We start from the raw sequence: 26294 nt of genomic DNA on the forward strand, positions 1-26294 counted from the left end.
AATATAAGCATAAGCTCTTTATTTTGTGTTTCTTGCTTTGATCCAGACAAGATCTTTTGTTTTCAAGGAGTGACCCTGATTTTGTACCTGTGTGTGCAGTCCTTACCCTAGGCAAACAGAGAATCCACTCCTTGAGCGGGTTCTGCCACGGGTGCCCAAAGCCATCATTCTACACAACTTTCAGCAGCACTGAACACATCAGTACATACTGTCCCAAAACCACCAAAAACTGCTGTATTTAAAGTATGCTGAGCCTGCACAGACACTGCTAAGGAAAACTCCCTGTCCGACCATCCAGGATCACTCTGGCATGACCTGAGCTGGGATGGAAGCAGCTTCCCAGCTACACTCACACGCTCACACCAAGTTTCCCCTAGCAGGCTCTCAAAAGTCTCTATCCCTAAAACAATTTAACTTTGGTGCAATCACAAAGCAACAGCTCAAGCTGGGTGCCTTCAAGTCCCCAAAGAGAGGAGCCCCGGGGATTTTACACCCTCTCAGTGCAAGCACAGGAGGATCTGGGGGTCCCTGGCTCCTGCTGTCTCTGGGTGTCCGGTCACTGGTCACAGGTCCCCGCGCCCTCTGTTGTGCAAAGGGACAGAGCTCCCACCAGCCAGGGCTCAAGCTGCACTGGTGCTGCAGCTGCACACTGAGCTACCTGCACTGCAGGGGTTCCTCAACACTTGCACAAGAGTTTGGGAAGGGCCCTTCTCCAGCTGCAGCCAAAATAATAGGACTTTATGCTGTCCTTCCTCTGAAAGCCAGCTTGAGTTATATGATAACAGATATATTCTGTGTTCCTTCACAGTGACCTTACTCAACCCCTTTCTCTTGCATTTCAGAAAAAAAAGGAAATAAGGATTATCCTTTAAAATAAAATAAAAAAAGGATTATCACGCTATTGAACTAAACAAAGAGCTGTTCTTTTAGATAGTATGTGGGTGGTTAACCTAGTTATAATTCCTGAAAAGCCTGCATATGTGAATTTGTAACCTAAATTCCCTGAAAATTAGTCCATTTTCTGTGAAATAATTATTTCCATTAAGGAAATGACTGTCTTAAACATGGAAAGAGCCAATACCTCTAATGGGTATTAATTCATGAAAACATTTCTTTTTTGTTAAGGTCTTTTTTAAAAGTCTCTACAGAAAAAAAATATTTCCTGCAACATATCTTCCAGATTTATAGAGCAGGAATATATATCAATCAATACAACAAACACCTCTTTTTCTTCTAAAGTAATGGATTTGTTTAGGGAAAAACCATTTGCCGCCTTCTCATAAGACTGACACCTCAGGAAATTCTACTTGAATTTTTTTTTTTCTATTAAAAGAGGAAATAAATGGGATAATATCAAAAGTATTTATCATAACAATTTTCAGAGTTTAGCAAAGTGAATTCTATTTATTGTGTAAATAATCTGCACACCAGCCCACAGAGACATCACATACTCAGAATGGTGTGTGGTAAACACCCAGCTTAAGCCTAATATACTCATGCTATGACATCAACTAGAAAGACCACTGTATACTGGTGCAAAAAATAAAAGTATTGCTGAAATAGCTGAACAATTTCATTATTTCCTAAAAACGTCTGCTGTATATGAATTCACAGCATTCTTTCCTGACCCACCAACAAAATAAGTGTAAGAGATCAAAGACTGAAAACTGCAAAAACAAATAGTGAAACACTAGAGTTACAGTAAAATGAGGCAAAACTTCAAAGAGTACCAATAGTAAAAGTTGTCATAAAACCATAAATGGTATTAAACTAATGCAATATTTTACAAAGTCTACATTTAAAATATACATAAAACAATGCAAGAACTATGAAAGGATGTTATGACTGCTGCTCTTCCAGGCTAGTTATACTTTAATATCACTGATAAATCTACTACCTGCAGTTTTGCTTTCAAAAGCACATTTCTTCTGATTTTAATGCATCACTAAAGTTTTATACTTTCAGGAATATTTGCAATAAGACATTATATCTGATTGAAAATAAATATTATCTGGCTTTTATTACATTTGCCTCCAATTTTCATTATTTCACCTTAGCTAGGGTTCCTATTGCCCACTTTAATAAAGTTTGCTTGGATACCTCCTTGATATCAATTAGATTGAATATTCTGACACCTCAGATAGATTCTATTATCTCAGCACTGGTTCATACAGTAGCATTTTCCCTAATATTAATAAATTTAACAGAATCTAAAACCTCCACAACACTCTGAGACAGTTTTGGACTCTGTTCCACTAGCCATTTCCTGCCCACATTCATAAATACTGTTTTATGTGCCTCTTGAATGTGAGGTAATGTTCAAAGTAAGTAATTAGTAGCTCAGTCTGGCCACACACTAACTTCTCTATGGGTATATAATCCTAAATAAAATTAATCGGTGAATCATGAGACCTATTTTGTAGCCAAGATTTTATGCTGTACTTAAGGGTCTATAAAATTAAAAAAAAAATTATTAAGATTTTTGACATCTTTTAGGCTCTAGTATTTGCTAACATTGTTGTTTCTATTGATCTCCCACTGAGGATGAGATAATGAAAAACAGCCCCAGCAGTGACTACCAAGCCCTTTGATGAAGTACATGTTGGACCAGGGCATAATTTGTCTGGATGGCAGCAGAGCTTATCTTGTTGCCAATTTGTAAAATGCACCAGAAGCTTTGGCACCTGTTCAGACCTGTAGTTATGCAAACAGCACAGGGAGTCTGCAGAGTGCTGTGGGAAGCCAAGGAAAAGAGCCTGTAAAGAGAATTGTCTGCTTGTCTCCCCACCATTTTGTCAGTAGGAGTTTCTGAGCAGGGCCATATGCTATGGGGGTCTGCCAACAATTTTTCTAACCCAAGGACCAAAGGTTCAACTTGGACGTGCTTGACTCCCACTGGGATAAGGGGGAGTCAAGATAACTGACTGGGGATAGAACTGCTCAGTACAATGGAACTATCTGAGCCAATATCTGCTTTACAGATCTAGCTCCAAAGGTTGACCAAGACCATTTCCATATGATGATATCTTGCTAAAATAAACATTAAAAAGTCCTACAGGAGGTCCTAATTCCCACATGTGAGTTTAACAAACAGCCCTTTTTCTATGAAGACACAAACCCCTCTGGAGACTCTCATAGAAACACATCGGTCTTCCAATTATCCAGTAGATCAAGTACTAAATTAATATATTTAACATTCACCAGAATACAAACAGGAAAATCCTATTCTTCTTCTCTAGGTGAATATCCCAATTACTAGGTGTGGGTTTCTTGCTAATTCTTGAATTTACTTGATCTGTGCAGAAAGAAGCAGTTTCCTCATGAAGAACAGAGGAATACCCAGCCTTGTCCCAGAATGTCATTTGTCTTAGTATTAATGTTCATTCCTATAAATAGGAGAAGTGGGTTCAAAGTCCAGGAAAGTAAGCCTGTGTCTTTCAAAAATGGTTAAATAATAAGGCAACACTACAGGGAGTTTTAGGGGGTTTGCTTTTTTAATCAACCAATTGTTTTGATGCTGAACTAGTAATTGTGTTCTGGGGATATAGGTCACAGGACTACTTGGAATTTGGCAATCCATTCCCCATTGAGAATTGGGAACTTTTTTTTCTTAATTATTTTGTGAGGCTTAGCTAGTTTACCAATTTTAAATGTAGCCATGTATTCTATTCTCCTCACTTGTAATACCTGTTTCTTTACCTATCCCTTCTTAATCCTTTTCCTCTCCTGTTTCCCTGTTATTAAGACCTTTACCTTTACATATAAGAATTCCTGCTATGAGATTTCAGACTTATTTTGTATTTTCTGAAACAATAGCACCAAATTAGTCTTGGCTTAAAGAGACAGGAGGGACAGGGACTCTATGTGTACCAGAATTCTTTTTCCTCCAAATTCAAGAAATCCCTTTACATTTATTTTTTACCTCTTTATAAAGTAGAAAAATACTTAATTTCTAAAACATAAAAAAAGGGAAAACAGCTTTAAAATTTATCAAAATACAACAAACAAACCCCCCTGCCTTTATTATTTCAGGTCCACCTTGCAGAAAAGGGTGTAAGTATTCAATTTTCATTTAATTTCTTATTTCCATTCAGTACAGCACCATCATCTGTGAAGGCCGTGAGACTGTCAAAAAGATATAAATTAGATCTGAATCTCCTTTTTTTTCAACAGTAAATGCCCTGAATATGTCATTAACCACTGTGCATCATCAACCATACCAGCAATTTGTAACTATTCCCTCATATGAGGTAAGAAGCACGAGGGTACTTTATATCATTGATGTCAATGACTAACACAGTCTCCTCTGTAATTCTGTCAGCTATGTCATGTCAGCTTTTGAATAAAGCCTCAGCTATAATTAACTGGCTTCCTAGGGTGAAATCAGAGTTTTAGTCAATATTGCTTAAGTTTAAACAATAGCTCTTGAATTCTGTATAGCACCTGTCACTGTTCCGTCTTTGAAATGCTTAACAAAGGTGCTCAGTCTTTTTCAACAGCCATTAGGAAGAAAAGCCAGCGTAGGTGGCAGCCTGTATTATCATATTCCAGATAATTGCCTTTCTGTATGCAATTTTCCTTCTAGCTGTTTTGCATGCAGTTATTATGAATCCATTGCATTCTGATAGCACCCAGATGCTCAAATTGAAATCACAAGCCCTTTTGTTAAGAGACTGTACAAAATATTCCTAAACTAATTTCTGTCCTCAAGAGTTTGGATTCTAAACACACAAAGCAGAATAACAAACTCATATAAATGGAAAAATATTCTCACACTGAAGAGAAGGATAATTTCAAATGTTGCACTTGCTAATAATCACAATGCTCAGCAGTAACTCATTTCAGTTTTGGCTCCTACTTCCTGACCTTACTAATGGGAATATTTTAATGATAGTTAATGAGAATTTTGCAACTGACTTCAGAGAAATTAGGATTTTAGTTTATGAATCCAGATTCTGTAGAAATCCGATATGTGTGGTGATAACATTTTAACGCTGACTAATGTCCTAAAGCACTATTTCATAAAATGCTCCCAGTAGGTGGCTATAACCTGCATTCTTCATTTCTTGGTTTTTACTTGACATCTTTTGTTCTGTGGTAGGGCATGAAATGAAATCTAACACTAAGTCATTTAGGAATTATCCGTAAAAGCAGAACAGGTTATTGACTATATCATCATGCCTCACACATACTAAAAAATCTTACCTGATGACTGTAAAAAAGTTATATCTGATGATAGGTTACATTCACTGTCTATAGGAAAAGAACTCTGTATCTTCCAAGACTGATACCAGTTGATGGCTCACCCATGCAGAGAAGCAAAGAAAAAAAAAAGGTAGATCTACATTATTAACCACTGAAAATTTGGGGTTAAAAAAAAGACAATTGTTACTATTTCTTTTCAAAAATGGGACCAGAGTATTTGAAAATTGATACGGAACTATCTCATACTCATTACTGACACCTAAATTACATTAAATATTACACAGTAATAAAGAATATGGTTCTTTTCAATTCACTCAGTTAAAAACATATATCAAGTCCAGTAAGCATCTAGGAAAAAAAACCCAACTACCCCAACTGTTTAGTGCATCTGTGCTTTACAACTAATTGAGTGCATTTTACATGACAGATATTGAACAAGAAATTTCTTAATAGTGGGTATGTTTTATATCTCAAACAAAAAAGAAAAACACTATACCCCAGTGCATCATCATGGAGAGAGACCATAAATTGCTTTTTGCCAGATCTATACAATTATGCTGATTTGTAGCACTAAGTACTCCAGGGACAGTTTCCCAAATATACAAGTCAATGAATGGTATGAAAAACAAATCAACTCTGTGAAACATGAGATTGTTATTTGGAGAACTGAAGAAGATTTTTTTTTTTACAAAGATACTTTTAATAAATTACAGTTGCTGCTTATTTGTCAACCCACTGACTAAAGTTAAAAAAGCTTCTTGTGATTAATCATGCCAAAGTACATCTCCTCAAATAAGTGTTCCTATCCATATTTTTATTTTCATTCACTGGACATTCCTTTTTTTATAGTTTTGGTATGCTATAGAACCTCCGTAAGGATTTAGCATTTGCATAACTGCTTTCCTGAACAGAGACTCATTTGGCATGATTTATTGACAGAGAAGTTTTAATAGAATCCACCATGAATTCATACAGGAGAAATACATGCAAAAGCAATTAAGCACTCATCAAAATGGACCATTTTCATATTTTATGCCCCAAAGGGCTGTGGGAAACAAATGAGAATCTGCTTCCCAAAACTATGCAGGGTGTCTTTTACTTGACAGAACCAAATTACCATAGCTGTTTTTCCATTTCAATGATCTCTCTTTTTATTTTAGTGTGAAATATGTGATAACACCTAGATTTCATATAAATTTATATTACTACTATCTCTTTGTATTTGAGGTAAACTAATAGAAAAACATATAAACTAATACATAAACTTCCATTTCATTTCAATAGATCATCAAAGCATTTTATATTAAGAGGTCAAGAAGATTTGTTTAATTTGTCTTTGACTTTGTTTATCTTGCCTTCCTACTTCAAGCACACTTATATAATACCTTATATTTAAAAAAAAAATTCTACATCTCATGACATGACATAAATCATATGCTTCTGACTGAAACAAAATATTTCAAAAGCTTAATTTCAAAATATCCTGTTTGGGATTTCTAAAGCAAGCCTTTTTCTGTCATTATGGAATGGGTTTTTTTTAATTTATCCTGATTTTTAACACACATTATATTTTTATTCATGGTATTGGACATGAGGGAATGTGCATTTATTTTCCATAGGTAGCAAGAAATCAGGTAGCAAGGTATTACAATGCAGAGCTATGATAATTCAAATTGCTGTGTTTATGACAGTTACAAAAACACACATTCTTGTTTGGAATACCACACTAATTTGATCTTTGTAAGTTAGGAATTGTCATCTTTGATTGATGGATTTTGTTTTGGAAGAATACACTGATTGGTATGTCATGTAGCTACTCAAGAGCATGGGACATGAGAGATCTTAGATACATAAAACTGCTTTTGTGTGATGTTTACTCATCTTTTTCTATCCTGTATCATTTCACTAAGGCCTGCACACAGAACAAGTGCAGATTTCATGCCTTCTGAAATTCTGGTACTTGGGCTTCACTTTAAACAGATGAAAACCTTTACTGTAATAGTGGGAATGTTTATTTTCTAAAAGTCATATAAACATGACTGGGAATGAACACAGGCAGAGAAAATCAGGCTTGTTCAGCCTGGTGAACAAAAGGCTCCTGGGAGACCTTATAACAGCACTTCAGTACCTACAGGGGCCCTCCAAGGAAGATGGTGACAGATATTTTACCATGGCCAGTTGCAATAAGACAAGGGATAATGGCAATAAACTGAAGGAGGGTTAATTTTGATTATGTATAAGAAAGAAGTTTGATTGTTTGGTTTTGTTTTTTTTAACGAGGCTGGAAACACACTAGAACAAGTTGTCCCAAGAAGTGGTAGATACTCCATCCCTGGAAAAATTCAAGGTTAAGGTCTCTAAGAGTCTAGTTGGCAATGTCCCTGCTCATTGAAGGGGAGTTCAATTTGATGACATTTAAAAGGTCTCTTCCAACACAAGCTATTTTACGATTCCATAACAACTACCGAAAACTATATTAAGATCTTATTATGCACCAAAAATTATGACAACCTTCCCACTCACAAATGCAATATGTGGGGGAAAAAATTCAACCCTAACTCAGAAACAGGCAGGTTATGAACAACACCAACTCAAATATTGTTTAAGGCAGGCAATTCTCACAAAACGAGGAGGGAAAACAGGCCCACAGTCAGTAGAGTTACATTGCTACTCCACATTGCAGAACTCTGCATGAAGTCTTCACATTTGCATATCAAAATACAAAATCTCATTGATTTATTTTGTCGTGCTCCATATCACAGGTCATTAGATCTCAATCATGTATCCCTCTGTTCAACTGCACTAATTGGTGTTTAATTAAGGGAAAATTTTGAGAAAACAATCTAATTTGGCTTTGTCACATTTACTATAAGAAGTATGAGGGAGACAGTAGCATCCTCCTCCTCCCCAGACCAGCAGGATTTCAGCCGGAAGACATGCAGAATATCCTACATTATTACTCCTTCCAGCCATGCTGAGGACTTTAAAGATGGTAAATTTAGCCCCCCTATAGTAATTTTTTCCATCATTTAATTATCATCATTGTTAAAAAGTGGTCCCAAATTTCTGATCAAGTATCTGTGGCTCAGCTAGCAGGCTCTAATTATGTCTTTCCCTGCTGAATTTAGGTACTTTTTGTTAACCACTATATACTCATATGTTGCAATCAAGTGACGTCCCAATTTTATTAAAGATAAAGTGTACGGATTGAGCTCAGTTCCTCACAGCAAGCTACTTTCTAATCTTAGGAATACGTCAATAGCTTTTTTTCTTCATCTGCCCCAATTTTTCAACATTCTTTAAAAATTATGGATTTCATGAGCAGTATCTCACTGCTATATATGAAGATCTAAGACTTCTTAATTTTTTTACAGATTCAAAGATTTCATTAGTCCTTTTTTTCCTACTAGACTGAACTGTGGGCAGGAATTTGGAACGAGTTCTGCTCTGTTCCAAAAAAGAATATTCAGTGTAATGATAAGTGAAAAAAAAAAAATCTGCCGATTCAGGAAGGTAATAACTAATTAGACAACTCAAGAGTCAGGCAATTTGCAGAATGAGCCAAAGAACCATCATTAAACATCATTCACCATCTTTCAACATCAACTTTTGACTGAAAACCATATCTTCCCAGAGTATATTTAAAAAAAAAAGGTGTTACAGAAGGAATACTACAAGTTATTTCCAATGTTAGCACACAGTGTAACTTATGGAATCACAGAATATCCTGAGTTGGAAGGAAACCAGAGGAATTATCAAGTCCAACTCTTAGCCCTGCACAGGACAGCCCCAAGAGTCACACCATGTGCCTGAGAGCCTTGTCCAAATGCTTACTGAGCTCTGTCAGCCTTGGTGCTGTGACCACTTCCCTGGGGAGCTGTTCCAGTGCTCTCAAAGAACCTTTTTCTGATACCCAACCTAAACCTCCCCAGACACAACTTCAGGCCATGCCCTTGGGTTCTGTCACTGGCCACCACAGAGAAGAGATCAGGGCATCTCCCTCCACTTCCCCTCCCTAGGAAGAATTTTAAGTGTTTAGACTGTTTTCTGAAGTACTTCTGATATTTTAAATAAAATATTTCTGTAGCATCCACTTGATATTTTTTTCCATCTACTTTTACTTTTTTCTTTTCTAATTACTGTGAAGTTTCAAATGTCAGTAGGCTGTTACTGTAATTTATGAATCACAAAGTCCAGCATCTGAAAAGGAACACAAGAGATAAACTAGTCAATAAGCCCTTCCAAAGGCAGGATCTATTGAAAACAATCCTTCAAAATCCTAGACAAAATATTTACTTAAGATACTTTATGGACTATCATAAAGATTGAGCAGATTTTCTGAAAAGCCTTACTTTTTCATCATATTAATTTTAACAATGCCTTGGCTCCTTTAGATCATATACAAAGCACTGAGAGAAGTGTTTCTTCATTTTCTCTTCTCTGTAGCTCTCCTTTTTTACACATTCATTTCCCCTACTTTTATGACATCCTACAATTTTAGAAGCTTGTTAGAATTATGCTCTGCTTATGCAGATCTGCCTATACCCAAAATGAAAATGCCTAGAACTGAGCTTTTACAACTAAATAGTTAGAGCTGGCTAGAGGCACTTCAGCATCCTTGTGAACTCAGCACTGCTGAGAGTTACAGAGCATTTAGCAGCCTTAATGTACCTGTCCATGAGATTTTCATCTGCATCAACCTTTCATTGACTTTTCCCTGAAGTAGGCTGCCAAAACCCTTTTTTTCCTGAGCAGATATATTATTTAATTTATATGTACCTCATAAAATAAGATTATGACTTAAAGCTTCCAAATGAAACTTATATAAGAAAAAATATCCTGACCAAGCAAAAGATTTTCAAAAGGAAAAACGGCATATACTTCTTGAAGACACAAAAGGTGATATAATTTCATGGGTTTTGGTTGTCTTTCTGTGGTTTTTTTTTTTTTTTTTTGTTTTACATTTCCATTGTCAACCCAAACTGAAAAGCTGGTTCAGAAGTCATATGGGATATGAGATCAGTTTTAACTCACCACATGTCAGAGTGATTTGTCTCCCAAAGGCAGACTGCTGATATCATCAATATCAGTTCTAAGGTTTTGTTCCTTTTTCAAGGCAGATGTTTTATTCTGATCTTGCTTTGTCAGGCTCTGTGGGGGATGAATGTAACATGACCTTAGGATTTTAACTGGAAAATCAGATCTTATTAGGTTCTCTATTTTTGAAATTTGAAGACATACATATTCATATGGCTTATATGACCAGAGCATAGAAATACTTTGTAAATGAGTTCCAGTTCTGTATAAACTTGAATGCACAGGCTTAGGAGTCTCTGAACTTGTACAGAAGAGTTTAGCACAAAACCAATAGAGGTATGCATCTGTGTACATCTTGCTTGCAATGCTAACAGCAATAACACAAAATAAATAATACATCTACCCTAAAAAATATCTTCAAAGGCTTTTTCTGTGGTTTAGATGCATGCAAATGTGGAAGGGATCAGTTACCACTACTCAGCAACTGGCTTGGTTGCTGTTGATCACATCAGAATGTTAATTTCTGCACAGTGAAATGTTGTCTGGATTTTCTGCTAGGAAAACTTGAGTAACATAGCTTAGTATTTATGCATATCCACACACAAAACGACATGTAGCAGAAAATCCCTGGTTGTGCTTTCATCCTCAATTACTTTTACTGCAAAAGAGACAAAAAAAGTAAACTCTGAAACTATTGTAAAGGAAGGAAGTAGAGAGGGAGCCTATGGAAAATATTGAAGATTATTCTAAATTCTATGAACTAGAAGGAAAAAATGATTGCTTGTATTTGAATTTCTTTACTTTAAAGGTACCTTGATATTCCTTTGGGAGTTTTGCAGAATGCCTCACAGGCCAGAACGAATACCAAAATTCAGAGTATCTTGTGAAGACATTTCATTTTGACAATGTGTGTAATTTTCTTCTAACTCATTCCTTATAGTATGCCTTTCCTGGCTTTTGATGAGTACTAGTTTAACTGACATCTTTTTTATTTGCATGAAAATATATATGATATTATTGTAGAATAGTGGAATAGATTAATTTTCTCCATGATATTTTTTTCCTTATAGCCTTCTTAACCTAGAATAACTGGTTCACTTAACAAGTCCCATTAAACGTACATTTCTGCTTTTGGTTTGAAAGCTATTGGCTTAACTAACTATTGCTAATAGTCTTCTTAATAGCAACACAAAAACATGAATAAATTGCCAACAAATGGAATTCTTCTTTGTATGGCAGATGAGACTATCTTTACCCTTCTTAAGCTCACCTGGGTTTGCATCAAAGGCAACTGGGCAGTGGGTGCTGAGTCAGGACCAATGATCCAAAGTGCTCCCCAAGCTGGGAGAGGATCAGGGTGATTGACAATCAGTCTCACAAGCACTTGTGATTGAATTGCCAGGTGCTCCTGAAATTAAGGTAATACTGTTAGCCACTAGTGAAATTAAGAGTCAGTAACAACAGAAGGAAAGGTCTGAGAAAACAAAATCTATGGCTGACACACATGAGCAAGAGAAACAGAGACATCTCTGAAATTATGGTGACATTCAGAGTAACTCTATGTCTCAGCAAACATACAAAATGAGGTTGCACACTACAGGGGAGTTGACTTTCACCAAGATCTCTGTGAGAACTTTTCTATAATTAACAAAATAAACTACAGCAAGTCAACCTCCAAGTAGCTTTACAAAGTCTTTCAACTTACTGCAGTTAAAAATACCAGCCAATCTTCAGTTAAGTTTGATTCAGTGACACTTTAATTCAAACAAGTTCTTTGAAGAATTTTCTTCTTGTTTTGATACGTATTTGAAGTATTTCATCAAAAAACTCTCTGGGAGCTTGTCATGTTAGCTGCAAATAACAAGATGTTACTTGACAGTGCCCAATCAGACCATTTTTACTAGATTTTCTCTTAAACACCAGGGCAACAAAAGGAACAGACTAAAGCCAAAATCTAATCTTTAAAAGGTGTACAATTAAAATTGCCACAATATGGTTAATTTCCAGTGTTCCCCAATTTATTTACTGTGTGCTTTAAGTGTGGTGTATTTTCCCTATGTGCTCTGTTACATGTGTGGGAATATACATTATTTGAAACTGTCATTCTATATATATTAACCATATTTTTCTGATTTTCAGTTTTAGGATTTGCTACAGCATTCATCACTGTTGTATTACAGTGATGGATACTTCTCTAACCCAGTGGGGCAGTGAACCCTTAAGTGATTCATCTTACTTATGTCACTCATCATGTGTGCTGTGGTGGTGTTAGCGATCCTGAACACATTCAGGACTGAAATCTAGCCAACTAAGATGTCTAAAATTAAAAGTCCTATGATGGTTTACTTTCATAACTTGCTCATGTAAATTCTGCACACACTATAATGCCCTGTTTCACTCTCTGTTTCATCAGTTGATCAATCAGCTAATTGGTAAAGGCTTGTCAAACCCAATACCTTTAAAGAGGCAATGAGATCTGCTGACCCCTGTAACAACCAGGAGTCTTTGAACAATTCTCTGGGACTCAGATTTAGCGAAGCAGTAACAGTGCATGAGAGGCTGGCACTAGTGTAAGTCACATCAACATTTTCAGCTGGGCTGAGTTGCATAAATGGAAAAAACAGGAAAACATAAAAATTTCTTACCTAGTTCCAGCTTCCCCAGCCCACAGACAAGAGAAACAACTTGACACAATTTCACACACTTTCTATTTGTCAGTCTTAACAGTAGATCAGACTTGGAGTACGTTGCTGAAGATTCCATGTTTCTGTGAGAATCTTCCTCAGCCTCCAGGCTTTGGGAGTGGTCTTTACTGGCATTTGCAGCTGCAAAGGTTTTGAAATGTTAATAAAAACCTTGTCTGATCTCAAAGAGTATCTGGAGTTCAGTAAATTCCCCAATCCCCACTCCCATGTGGGCCTACAGCAAAGCAAAGCACACCTTTCTCAAAAAGTTACATTACTTGAAGTGTGAGGGAGAATTACCAGAGAGCCCTTAAGATTCAGGAACCAACAGGTGTATATATGAAAGAGAGAACAGAATCTTTAAATATCTCTTTAGTTTGACTAAATTAAGCTAAATGCCTTTTAGTTTACCAGCATGCTCTTCCTGGTAATTGCATTTTGTTTTCTTCTCCTCTAACAGCGATTTCTTCTAGGAAAAAAAAGTAGCCTCTCAGGAGCTGTGCCTGCTCTCATCTTGTCTTTTTCTAACTCCATGCCTATCCTTTTTCTCCAGTCCCTCAACACGCTGAATTTCTTAGAGACCATAAAAAGCAGTTTTACAAATAGGCAGGCATCCCAGCAGTGAAAATAAGCTGTGATTAGAGCATTTTTGACAGCAGGAATATGACAGAGGAGCAGGGCTAGCATACACTCACCCAAAACTCTGCAGGAATTGTATCTGAGGAAAAATGAAAAGTGATCCTGTGCCCCTTTCAATGTGGTGATCATGTCAGAAACACCTGGGATATCAAGGGCCCTTAGAGAAATGTAGCTTTCAAGATCCAGCGTGTGGAGGTCACCCATCACTGCTACTAAGCCAGGTACCCCACTTGTTCAAATGTGACTGCAAAACATCTGTGATCTCTGATACTGTTAAGACACAAAGAAGGGAGATTCTTCATACAAAGGATTCATACCCAATAAAAAGATTACACCTCTCACACTTCTCATGTTAAGCTAGATGTGCATTTTTACATTTGGGGAGAGTTACAAGATCTCATGGATATCAGAAGAATGCTTGTCCTATACAGGTTTTGTTTCCTTATTAGTGATTTGAATTTAGTGGGCAATTTTCTGCAAATGCCATAGAATATTAAACACCAAGCCTGTAAATTTCCCTATTAAAAAATAAAGAAAACTTTTCTCTAAAAATTTTTAAATGTAGAAATCTTGTCAATCAGTTCCCTTTCCTTTGAATAAATTTATGGTAAATCAAAATAGGATTATAAAATTATACTCTGTAAATCCATTAAGCTCCTAATTTACAAAACTATTTCCAAGCATTTTTTTTCCCTGATACAATACCCCAGCTTTCATCTAGGAAAGAACTCATATTCTGCAAAAGCATCAAAGTTGCAAGTATCAGATTTTTCCTTTCCTCCTCTTTTTTTTTGCAAAAACATTTTAGTATTACCTTTCTTGTCTCTGTTTTCAAACCTAACAAAGGCAACTAGTTTATATTCATTCTTTTGCTTATTACGGATTTGTTAATTTTTTAGCATATTAACACACTTTGTTCATACCATCAGACTCTGTCTGGAAAGGAAGAGACCACTAAAAATAAAGTAAAGCTATCAAGATAATCTTCTGGCAAAAGACAGGAAAGTTTCATCTTTCCTCATCATATAAGATGAACAAAAATATTGCAAACATGATGACGTATATCTTAAAGAGTCATATTGAAAATGCTGTTCCTCTTGCAAAATTAATTTTTTTAAGCAGTTGAAGGTATTATTTTTAGTATCTCACAATCTACTCATCTAATTGATCCAACCAATGATAATCACAGCCCATCTGCTTCCTTCAAACTCCCTTTCAAGGGTATCAGCACACTTCAGCTGCACTATGCCACAGTTACTAAGGCAACCAGTGTGTGAAGCAGGCAAAGGCTGTGCTTATTCACATTAAAATATTCTCCTGCCAGAAAAACCCTACAAAAGGATGTATATCAAAAGCTACACATTTACATGCAAGAAATATATATGAAAGAACTTTGGAGGAGGGGGAAATACATGCCCTATTTTTATTTCTTTCTTTTCGTTCTTTTTGAAAATACTTTGTGGAATAAAGTAGAGGTTTCATATGACACAAAATAAATAGGAAGCATTCAGGGCAAGTTATGAAGATTTCCAAGTGTGCAGTAGATATGGAAGTTGCTTCCTCAATGTACCTGCTATGTAAGGGAAGCAATGACACAGATTTATGTTCATACAGTTCCTCACATGCTCACTGGGTGATGCCAGCTTGGACTGCCCTGTGACTGTCAGGCCACTCTATATTGCATGACCTAAAAGTCCTTTCCCAAATCCCAGGTCTGGATGTTTTTGAGCTTGGAGGGGAAAAAAAGCCCCATCCCTTTCCTTGTGCTCATTTTTTCTCAGAAAAGCATGACAGGTACTTTTTATCTAAATATTTTGCCATTTTTCTTATACTAAATTTATTCAGAAGTGAAATTCTTCTGAGGAGACAACAAATACACAGGTTTTGAAAGGCTTGAGAGGGTACCAGATAGAATCAGAAGATTTGCAGAACATGAAACCAATTCTATGTCCTTCAGCAATATTTGGAAAAAATTTCTGCCCTGATCTCTAATCCATTGCAACATAACAAATATAAAACCTCTCCCTCTCTTACTGCTTTCACCAAATGCAAAACTAATTAGAATCCTGTGGAGGAACAGAGTCTCTGAGGTTATTGCAGGTGAATAATATGTTTTGATGAATTAGCTGAAATATTAATGTACCAGAAATAATCACATTGCACACTGAAGGCTGAGACACTAATTGTGTCTTTCATCTTTATACACAGCTGACACTATTTAAAAAGGCAAATAGCACAGCTTTGAGGAGGCAAAATCCCTTACTGGGAAAATAGAAAACATCTTCCCATTTGAAGAAGGGGCTGCCAGGAGAGCTCACCTTTGGAATGGTCCCTCCTATAGTGAAATGTTAGCAGTTTTGTTCAGAGCTAGACAGAAATTTTCCTGTGAAACAAAGTGCATCAGAAGTGGTAGATTATTGAGTTCCAGATTATTAGTCTGATTGTCTGTGTTTCTTCATCTGTGTCCCACCTTGAAAGATTTATTCTGCTTTAAGCACTGAGGAGAGGATTTGCTTGCCTGCTTCCAAATTATTCATACAAGCATCCTCTTATGGTTGGTAGAGAAGTTGGCATTTATAGAAAACAATTTATCTGCACAGTTTTATCCCTGTCAGAGAAGTGGAGTTGCAGCCTACTCTTCCCTGTTTCTCTCCACTGATTGTAACAGAAGCACAGACACCTGGCTCAAGAGCAGACATCTACATTTCATCAGGCAAATCATCCTCCCCTTAAGATCATGATCTGCTGTCTTTCCTTAGTATATTCCTGTCCTCGGGAAATTATTAGTCTGGGCAATATCAAATTACCTCCTGCGTTATAGGGAACTTGTATAATTGAGTAATATACTTAAGAGAAGTCCTGCAGTGAAGGGCAAAAATACCACCAGTTCTGACCTTGTATCAATGAAGCAGAGAAAGATTCAAGACTGTATTTGCTACACTGAACCTTAGGAACCTGGCATCTGGTTGCAATTCTGATTTGCATCCCAAAATTTAGGAATGCTATGGTCAAATTAACACACCTAGTGTACACAGCCAGTTGTGCCCCAACTCATTTTTTCCTTGCAAAGCCAATCTAATCCAGACTTAAGAACAAGGATCAACATTATACAGGCCATCCAGAATCAGGAATTTTTTTAATGTAAAAGAAAGATAAAAAATCACATTTTTCCCAATGATAACTAAGGAAACCCATGGATAAACATATTATATTAGGTGTTGTAGCATTTCCTAAGCATAGAGATGCAACGTGGTAAAAGAACAAACAATTTCTAATACCTAGTGTAACTTTTTCTCAATGTGTGATGTCAGATTCACTGAAAAGAAGTGCTTATTCTGTGCCATGTGAAAGATTTGCATGCTCCAAGATTTCAGTGCCCACTTCTCATGTAAATTCTGCTCAGATCAATCAGATACCTCTGGAAACTCCTTGCCTGGTCCACTCCTTAGCATTCCAGGCTTTTTTGAAGTGAGCAAGGATCAGATTACATGATTTTGTAAATGCTTTAAATTACAAAACTTAAGGTATAAATACATTTTTCTTAAATATTTTAGAGTGGCACGCAGTCCTGACTAGCACAGCCATAGGGAAACAAGGATATGGTTTATCTGCACTTTGATTATTCTCTCAGCAAAGACTCTTGGCTCGCCAGATTTCTGCCACCAACCAAACTAACTTTGTCATCCAATTAATGGCATTTAATACAGTTAGGTTAGCTCTGGGGGAGCTGTCCCAGCACTATTGTAGCTCAGGGTAGAGCAGATTAATCCAGACTAGTTGTCTTACCAGTCAAGCTCAGAATGATAGAAAGGCACCAGAAAGTTCTCTTTCTGTGCATCAAGCTGAATTCTGACACAGCAAAGTTTCTAGTCCACAATAATTGCTATATATCTGAGTTTTCACTTACAGAGGCTGAAGAGTTGAAAAGCAATGAACATTTTGTACCTTGCCTGTGTGAAGAAGCAGGATGAAAGCACTTAGAGCTCAAAAATTTAATACAGTGTCACCATACAGCTGCAAATGATAGAACTGGAGAAGCTGTACTGCAGCTACACATCATTTCTATCAATAGGTCTCATGGGCTTCTAGTAGTAGTAGATGGGTACATTGATTAAGATGACTCAGCTACCTCTTGCATCAGTGGTTCCAGTTGAGATGACTGCTTACATAAGCTGGATGAAAAAAGTTAATCTGCTGGGCAATGTGAGAGTACATCAACAGCAATCAAACAAGAGTAAAGAAACTACACTGAAAACAGTGCAAGCAAGAAGTGCATGAGAGCGTTTTTCTTCTAGGAGGGAATAATTTCCCACTGGATACATATTTTGGAGTGTAATTTGTATTTTTGTACAAGCATGATAATTACCATTATAGATTGCCCACAAACTTGGTGGACATCACATAATTATCTCCTTAAAATGTAAACAGATATCTGCTAAACTGCATCCATAGCCCTTTAGGTTTCTATAAATACTGTAATAACTGCAGAAGTTCATTTAAACAAATATAGCTGGCTATCTGCAGTTACTGTTGTTTCAAAGCTTTCACTGTGGAAACACAGTTCAAAACGTTGCACCCACATACACCCACTGAAAACACAGCCATCATATCCACCAACAGATTTGACTTTTGAATATTCTAAAGGAATATTCTCAAGCAAACAAACAAGGATTAAAATTACTTCATAAACCAGACTTTGAGCTTTACATGAGACTAGTTGCTATGTCCATACCCATCAAGAAATGGTTTTGACTCAGATAGCTGCTCATCTTCCACAAATCTCTCTTGTTTCTAGGGTAATACTCTTCCCCAGAGGCAAACCATTTTCCCTTTGACAGTGTAGTTCCACTGTACAGAGTATTGTATACGTGGATCCAAGTCTTTCTATTCCTTAGTGACTCTCTCTATTCCTGTTTTCTAAAACACTGTATCTGATGTTGGAGAGTTGCAAGCTTAAGATGTCATTGCAATAGTTCCCATTATTATTGGTCAGAAAGTGGGCACTGGAAAAGCCGGACTTACATCAGACTCCTTAGTCCAAGCAATTTGTGGGTAATACTGACACATTGTGAAGGGAGCACTATTGCAGTCATCTGAGATGTGCAACAGAAAATAAAATAAAATAAATGTAAGAAATTAGCAATCTTGTGATATTTTCAAAGAAAGAACAAGTTACTTCATATCATCTCAAACTGATAACCAGTGGCTTTAGCTGCTTAACTAATCTCAGGGTGATTTTGATCCTGTGACTCCTGTGACTTCTGTGCATAGGGTTTGCTACCAGTGTTTCTGCATCTATTCAAATTGAAACATTACCTGCTCTTAATGGGGGGAAAAAAGCCCACAACTCAACAAATCTGTGTACCATCTTCCACACCTCTGTACTTTGTGTATAAATAAAATTAGGTGATGCTATAAAAGAAATTTAAAAGATAGTAAATTTGAACATTTATACATTTTTATCTCTTTTGTTTCTTTTACTGCATGTATGAAAACATGCATGCTTATTTGCTTTTTTGATTTATAGCTGTGAAGAGCTAGTTCAATGACTCACTGCTCCCACGCAGTAAAATCTACGTTCTTTATGTCTCTGTCTTAGCAGACATGCACACACCAGCTAACATGTACAGAGTCAATCATAGCTGCATCAATCTGTTTTCTTGCATATAAAACTGATCTCTGAGTATCAATTGGGTATATAGCCCAAGATGTCCAAGGTTTTATTTTACACCTCAGGAAATCTCAGCCAAATGGCTGCAGTTTTCCTTCCAGTATCAGAAAATATTCCATAGCCTATACTTATTTAAGAGATGCTTCTGTGAAAAATAGGACAGATAAAAAAATATTGCAGTCTTCTTTTGCATGTCTGGAACAATAATCGGAAGTAAATTTTGAAAAGAAAGAAAGAACAGCTTAGTTCAGAGCTACTATGTAGATTTCCAGATGAAAAAAATTGATATAAAACAGACAAAAAAGAGACCAAATATAAACTTGATGAAAATCAGACTTAGTGGAAAGAAATTGAGCAATAAAACAACCAAAATCAGAGAAAACACATGTTTCTGAAGTTTAACAATTTCCTGTGGGAAACAAGAACCAAAATATTGGCACACAACAAATTCACTTAAAATTATTGTTTGGGTGTTTTATAAGTATAATTTTAACAAATTAAATTCATTAAAGTTACATTTTGGTAAACTTACTATGTCATCATAAAATTACTGATGGAACCCAAAAAAAAACATCTGTTCATTTTCAATTTGGAAAAAATCTGTATTGAAAATTATATTTCAGAGCAAAGAATAAAATTGAAATGGTACTTCATTTTCACTTAAAGGTTTCTAAAATATAAATTGGGCATGTGGGGAGGCTTTTATCTCTCTTCAGCCAAAACAACATTGCAATATTGACATGAATTCACAAAATATTTTGCTTGACACCAATGTTTCCATCAACATAAACTGTACTTGTCTATCAAGAGAAAAGCATTTTGACCAAGGAAAAAGGCTTGACCTTCATGAGATGATATGTAACTTGTTGAAAACAAAACCATGACAATCTCCAGTTTTCTGCTAAGATGTCATTCTCATCTAATTCTTAGAAACTGCACATCTCAGACATAAGAGACATATTGACCTCAATACAGCAATCTCTCTCGGAATTGCTAACAACGTGTATTCAGACCTAGAACACATCCTAGAAGGTGCTTCAGGGTTGGCAATCAAGCCTCTTCCATAACCCAGCAATAAAAATGAGCTTCAATATTTTCAATCAAACCAGAATCACAAATTCTTATAAGGCACAATGCTAAAAATAAAAGCAGAGGTTCCGTAAGTGAGTTTGGCTTTGGCTTAGCATCCAAAAATACCTAAAACGTGTCTAGGTACTCAAGAATGTTTTCAAAGTTTTCTATGAAAAGCTAGCTATAATTCATATACAAAATCATCAGGAAAATGACCATGCAAGTATAAAATGCAGATAAATGAATTGCAAAATTTATTAAGTTTTTTTAATAATAACTTATCCCCAGTGGAAGAAAGGGTAGATGACAGGAAAAAGAAAATAACTCACAAGATAGAAAGCTCTGAATATCCTAGTCTCAGCTGACAATTACTGCTTTGGTTCAGTAATGACTCTAAAAAATTACCTTTATCTCAAGGGCTAGAGATTTCTTTAACAATTATTTATAACTCTTTATAACAGATGTCTCTGAATATTTCTTTAATTCTTTATAACAGATGCCTCTGAATATTTTTCTGTCATTACTGCATGGCTAGACAATAAATTTGTGAGACTCTGCTGCCTTTTCACAGTTAGGGTCTATTATACTAAGAAATACATTATCTCCATTTGTACTAAACAACACTATTATTGCAAATTTTCAACTATAGCTCAGTACAACATATAATAATGAACAAGAGGCTCAAAGGAACTTTATAGATGTATATATCTCAACTGCTTCTATGATATTTTATGTCCTAGACAAATTGGAACATCATTATCTTCCTAAGAAATGTATATTATTAGGTCAGAATATACTTCAGGCATGTCAGCAACTCTTCCTTATTAACCTAATTTCTAGTCCTGGAAGCATTGCATCTGACTCCAGGGTTTCTTTCAGAGTGGGAATTGAAAGCAAATTTCCAGACATAGCAAAGGGCAGATGGATTTGAAGAGGTTTAAGAGTCATTGCTACAATTAATTTTTTTAATCTATCATTTAAATAAAAAAAAATATTAGAAATAAAGTAATTTGATCATGAAATACATGTCCCTAATTCTTTCTGTAGTTCACTGTGTAACCGTGTGTATATATATATATATATGTGTGTGTGTGTGTGTATGTGTGTGTATCTATATAAAAAAAAAATATATATAAAATATATCTAGCTTCCTGAGGAAAAAATAAAGTTTAAAAAGGAATAAGCTATAGCATCTTTTCTCATAACAGCCTGACTTCTATGGTTGATCTTCTTGCAAGTACTCATATCAGGCATAATTTTAAGAACAAATTTTTACGTGAACAGGATCAATTCTTACCTTCAGCTAAGTACAATTCAGAAGTTCATTAGCTTTAGAGATACAGATGATGAAAACATTCATTATCACTTTTGAATACAGGTTGTCATAGCCTAAGATCGTGTCTATACATGAATTAGTAAAAGTGAATGCTCAGTAAAAGGCTATTAAATAATTTTCAGTAATATTTGTCAATTAAAAATACAAGAAACTATTTCTCATTAGGTAGTACATGCATGTTCCAGTAACTGAACTGGAGTAAATGTATGTAAATCCATTCAGAGTAATTTAAACAGGTTGAGGAGGAGGCTCCCTCTTTGGGAAGAGCCTGATCCTCTAATAAGAGTTACTAAGTGAGCATTCAAAAGATTTTTGTGCCCTTCATTGTCCTTCACATCAGTAATGAGGGCCTGCTCTCCACTGCTGAAAGGAGAGCTGGCAGCTCTGTAGCTATTCCTTTTATGTGGGAAACACACCTTTCAAAAACTCTGAAGGAACAGAAAATTCAGTGCACGCGTGCCCTCAGAGCTCACCAGGCATAGGCTGTTCTCTAGCTCTCCTCTGAACAAGGACTTGGCTCAGTTCAGAGTTTGTTTTACAGTGTCTGTATTGAGTTTCCAAGTCTGCATTTTTGACCTTTCCAAATAACACTGCAAAATTAAACTAAAAATTTTTCTCTGGTACATGTGGTCTACAATTAGAAAAAAATTTGGGAAAGGACTTTAAGAACAAAGATAGTGCAGTAACTATTGTTACAATCAATCTGAAAACATCCCCTTTCTGGAACAAATGTAAATTGAAAAACAAATCAAAGAGAATCACTTTGCATAAGTGACTTTGGCCATTTCTTTTGCAAGTTAAGGGGTGATAGAGATTTTTACACTGTTTATATTTTAAGTACATGGGATATGAAGAGAAGCAAAGTGTAGAATGACCTAAACAATTAAATACATCTATAGACAGGCAACCATTGCTAACATTTTGCAATGTTTTCATCTGGTTAATCATTTGCTTATTCTAACTACATGTTCACAAGCCAGTTTGATTAAAATCAGTCAATAAATATGTTTCCATATGTGTTTTTAAAATATTCTGTTGAACTTTCAAGCTCTCAGATGAAAGTGAAGGAAAATGTGAAGAAAAAAGTGCTGGTAAACCTTGTGTAACCCACACTGCCAGTCAGGGAAAATTACCAAAATTGCCAACATTGTTGTCACACCATAGGTGCAGGTGCAGGAGAAGTGTTAATGACAAAAAACAACAGCTTCTCAAGAGAAATTGCACAAACACTATTGCTAGTCCTGCCACCAAGAAAGATGAGCCAGTGTCATTTTTGTCATAAATAACCACAGGCTTGTTTAATGGCAACACATTTGTAGCACTGCTTGGAGTCTCTGCAATGACTTTTTCCGTGGCATCTCACACAATATTGCCTGTTGCTGTGTTCCTTAGGCACGCTGGGAATCAATATGGTAAGTAATAGCAATCACAATGGATGTGCATTATGAGTAATATTTTACTGCCAAAAGAATCAGCAATCATAATTTGTGCCTGTGTTAATTATATTTCCACTATGACTGGTACATAACTAGGTCAGAAAAATAGTCTGCAGCCTATATTTAGTAAACAAAATAATTTTAAATCCTTTCATTCAGTACAGAACACAAAGCAGAGATTCTGGTGGGAGTGTCTTTTGACTCACATTTCCCTTTAAAGTTTTATCCCAGACTGGAGAAAAGTTAACAGTGTTTTGAATGAGCCTGAAGATGCTTGGAAGTGCCTCAGACAAGGATGCTTGAAGGGAAGCAGCTCTTTCAAGGACTTCCTGCAAATACACTTTTGAAAAGGCTGTCAAAAATGGTACACACACTATCACAAAGAAATACAGTCCTACAGCTGCATTTACACTTCCTTACAAATTAGCTATCAACTGTCACTTTGCAATAGTTACTTGTCCAAAAAGAGGTAAAAAACACAAACATACTAGAGGAGAAACTAGGAGATGATAATATTTAGAAAAACCTTGGCTAATTCCCAATTTTTATGTGTGATTTTGCACTGCCTATCTATATGAATCTGTGTGTTTAGATTCATCATTTCATTTGCAAATTATCATGAAAATAATAGTGTGTTGTGTCCAGATGTGGTGCATGCAGACATCACATGGAAGTTAAACAGTTTTTCCAGAAAAGTCCAGGCCTAAGTGATATTTTTTGGAAAAATATTCAGGCTTGACTGCCTCCCTGTTCTTCAGACAGAATAAATTCTTTTAATGCAGAGATTATCTCAGTTCAACAGGAAGTGCTTGTGCTGTAGCCCTGCCTGTTGAATGACGCCTGGGGAAGACCAGGTAGGATTCAGGTGGTCACTCTCAACCATGAGCGACCACCTTCGAACATTTCCATCCCTCCCATCAATTGACTGCTGTAAAACCAGACCTCAATGACTAAAAGGGCACTTCAGCAACAGGAAGCAAACCTTACAGTTCAGTGAAGCAGATGTGCTGAAGGCAACTGCTTCTACAGACAACCACGCCTTGACAGGGATGATCTAGGCAATCATTTACATGCAACCTCTCACCTCTAATTAGATTTACTGCAAGGTTTGTTTTCCTTAAGGAGTGACTATGCTAGCAGCTCCTCTTTATGATCAATAGCTGAAAGCTTTTCTAACTATTCCTGCACAAATTACAAGACATAGATGTTAAAATGCACATAAAGTAACTTTTGCCCACTTCTGCCTCAGCAAATTTTTTTCTATTAGTGATAGATTTATTGAAATAAGAAAAATGAACTTGAACTCCTGTTAAGCCTCTTATAAGAGAGTATATCTCATAAAAGCGAAACAAAAATAAAAAAAACCCCTGAAATCCATTTAAAAGATTCCACAAAAAAAAACCAAAAAACACCAAGCAACCACACCAGCAGTGGGGAGAAAATAACAAAAACATCCAGACTTTGCATATTCGTAGAGTGGCAATAGCTAATTTATTTTTCACTCAGCAAGTCCTGGAAGCTATGTGGTTTCTTCCTTTGGGAAAAAAAAAAATGAGTAGAGAGACTGGGGTGAGCATCCAGCAAAATAGAACTTCTGCTTCCATTTTTAAATATTAAGCCTTTTACACAAAATATCCATATAATTTATGAGCTAACACCTTTCAGCAGAGGAGAAAGAAAGAAAAAAATAATAACTCTTCTAGGCTAGTTGTTGTCACTGACAACTCAATTTATATCTGATGCAATGATGGAAAATGTCATAAGTCATGCCATTAGCCTGTCATTAATAAACAGTTTGTCTCATTATTTTACAGTTTAGTTTCTTGAGGCTAACAACACATTGATGAAATGTGTTTTCCCACTCTGAAAGTAGTATTAAAAATGCATCAGTGGAAAAGCACTTGAGAAAAAAAAAAGGCAATGACAATTTCTATTTTCTATTTCACAGGTTTTTCCAGTTCACCTTGAAATTCATCCACTAAGAAATACATCCTAAAAACTTGCTGAAAAAAAATTCATTGCAAACCTAAGGACAGCTTGCATACCTGAACTCAACAACTTTGTTGTGTCTCCTTCCATGCAGCAATTCTCTTTGAGATTCCCGTGCTTAACCAATCCTTAAATATTCAATGATATCCATCCCAGTACAGAATATCTCTACGAGCACACTGTTCATGTGCATTTGCTCTATATAGAGCCACACATGGACAAATATTTAGTTTTAATCCTTTTAAATTTTTATGCAAGCTTAAAAGCAAAGAAGCAGTCAGAGAAATTAACCTAATTCCCCTGTAACATGTAAAAGTAAACAGTTTTCATCTAAACATCTTATGTTCTGGAATTCTTCCTGCCTTTAAAGTTCCATAGATTATAACTGTAGATTATTCTCTTAGATACACCAGGACATAGGAAAGTTGAGGCTAGACACAAACAACATCAAGCTTCTACCATCTATACTTGGGGATATTCTGTGACACTCTGTGGAAGAATGAAAAGCAAGGCTGAGCCACTCATCACAGAGATTCAAGGAACATTACCAATGCTATGCTTTTCTTTCTCTTCCTAAGTCCCCGCACTGCTACTCAGCCCAAAACACCACTATTAAGGTAATTCATTGGTACAATTTTGTACTTACACTGTATGTTGTCTTTCAATAAACTCAAATGTGAAAGAAATGACAAATTGCACTCAGCAAATAATTTATTTAAATTACTGGCTCCTGATTTCTGTAGCTTTTGAACACAGCTCCTTTGACAGTCTAAGAAGTCAAGGCAGCAATGAATGTTTAATTTAAACACTGAGGGGTCATAACCCCAGGGAAACTTTGGCAGTCTGTACAAGTTCCCAGAGCTCATAAGTAAAGCTGGTAAAAAAATCTATTTTTGTGAGGAAGCTACGATAAACCTAGGGAGTACATCTGCTTTAAAACAATAGAATAGAGAGTAGAAAACAAAAGAAGAAAAAAAAAGTGAATCCAAGGATTTGGAACTACCTGTAATGAGCATGAAAACTGTTTTAAAATAACAATATCTGCAATAAAGCAGAATATCCAGAAAGTGTAAAGAATATCCAAAAACTGGTCAAATTGCATTCAGCAGCAGTATAAGGAGGTGCTTATAAGATGTACCAGAGGCAGAAAGACACCCAATAACTGTTCCAGTTTTGTGATAAGAGATAGAAGTACCTGGCTTGAATGGAAGTTACATAGGCTTATT

General features: G+C 36.0%; 1 long non-coding RNA gene across 2 annotated transcripts in view; it reads right to left on the reverse strand.

Moving 5' to 3' along the window:
- The window catches only part of LOC139592314 (uncharacterized), a 66974-nt gene that overhangs the window by 13397 nt on the left and 27283 nt on the right, over positions 1-26294 (reverse strand). For both annotated transcript variants that reach the window (XR_011679960.1, XR_011679959.1), the window contains 4 exons: positions 12888-13067; positions 11948-12093; positions 11513-11650; positions 10240-10356 (listed from right to left, as the gene is read on the reverse strand). This is a non-coding gene — a long non-coding RNA (uncharacterized lncRNA). The remainder of the gene's footprint in view (positions 1-10239; positions 10357-11512; positions 11651-11947; positions 12094-12887; positions 13068-26294) is intronic.

Source organism: Agelaius tricolor, unplaced genomic scaffold (genome assembly GCF_023055355.1).
Source record: "Agelaius tricolor isolate 1412-34295 unplaced genomic scaffold, bAgeTri1.0.p SCAF_8, whole genome shotgun sequence".
NCBI classification, from domain to species: domain Eukaryota; kingdom Metazoa; phylum Chordata; class Aves; order Passeriformes; family Icteridae; genus Agelaius; species Agelaius tricolor.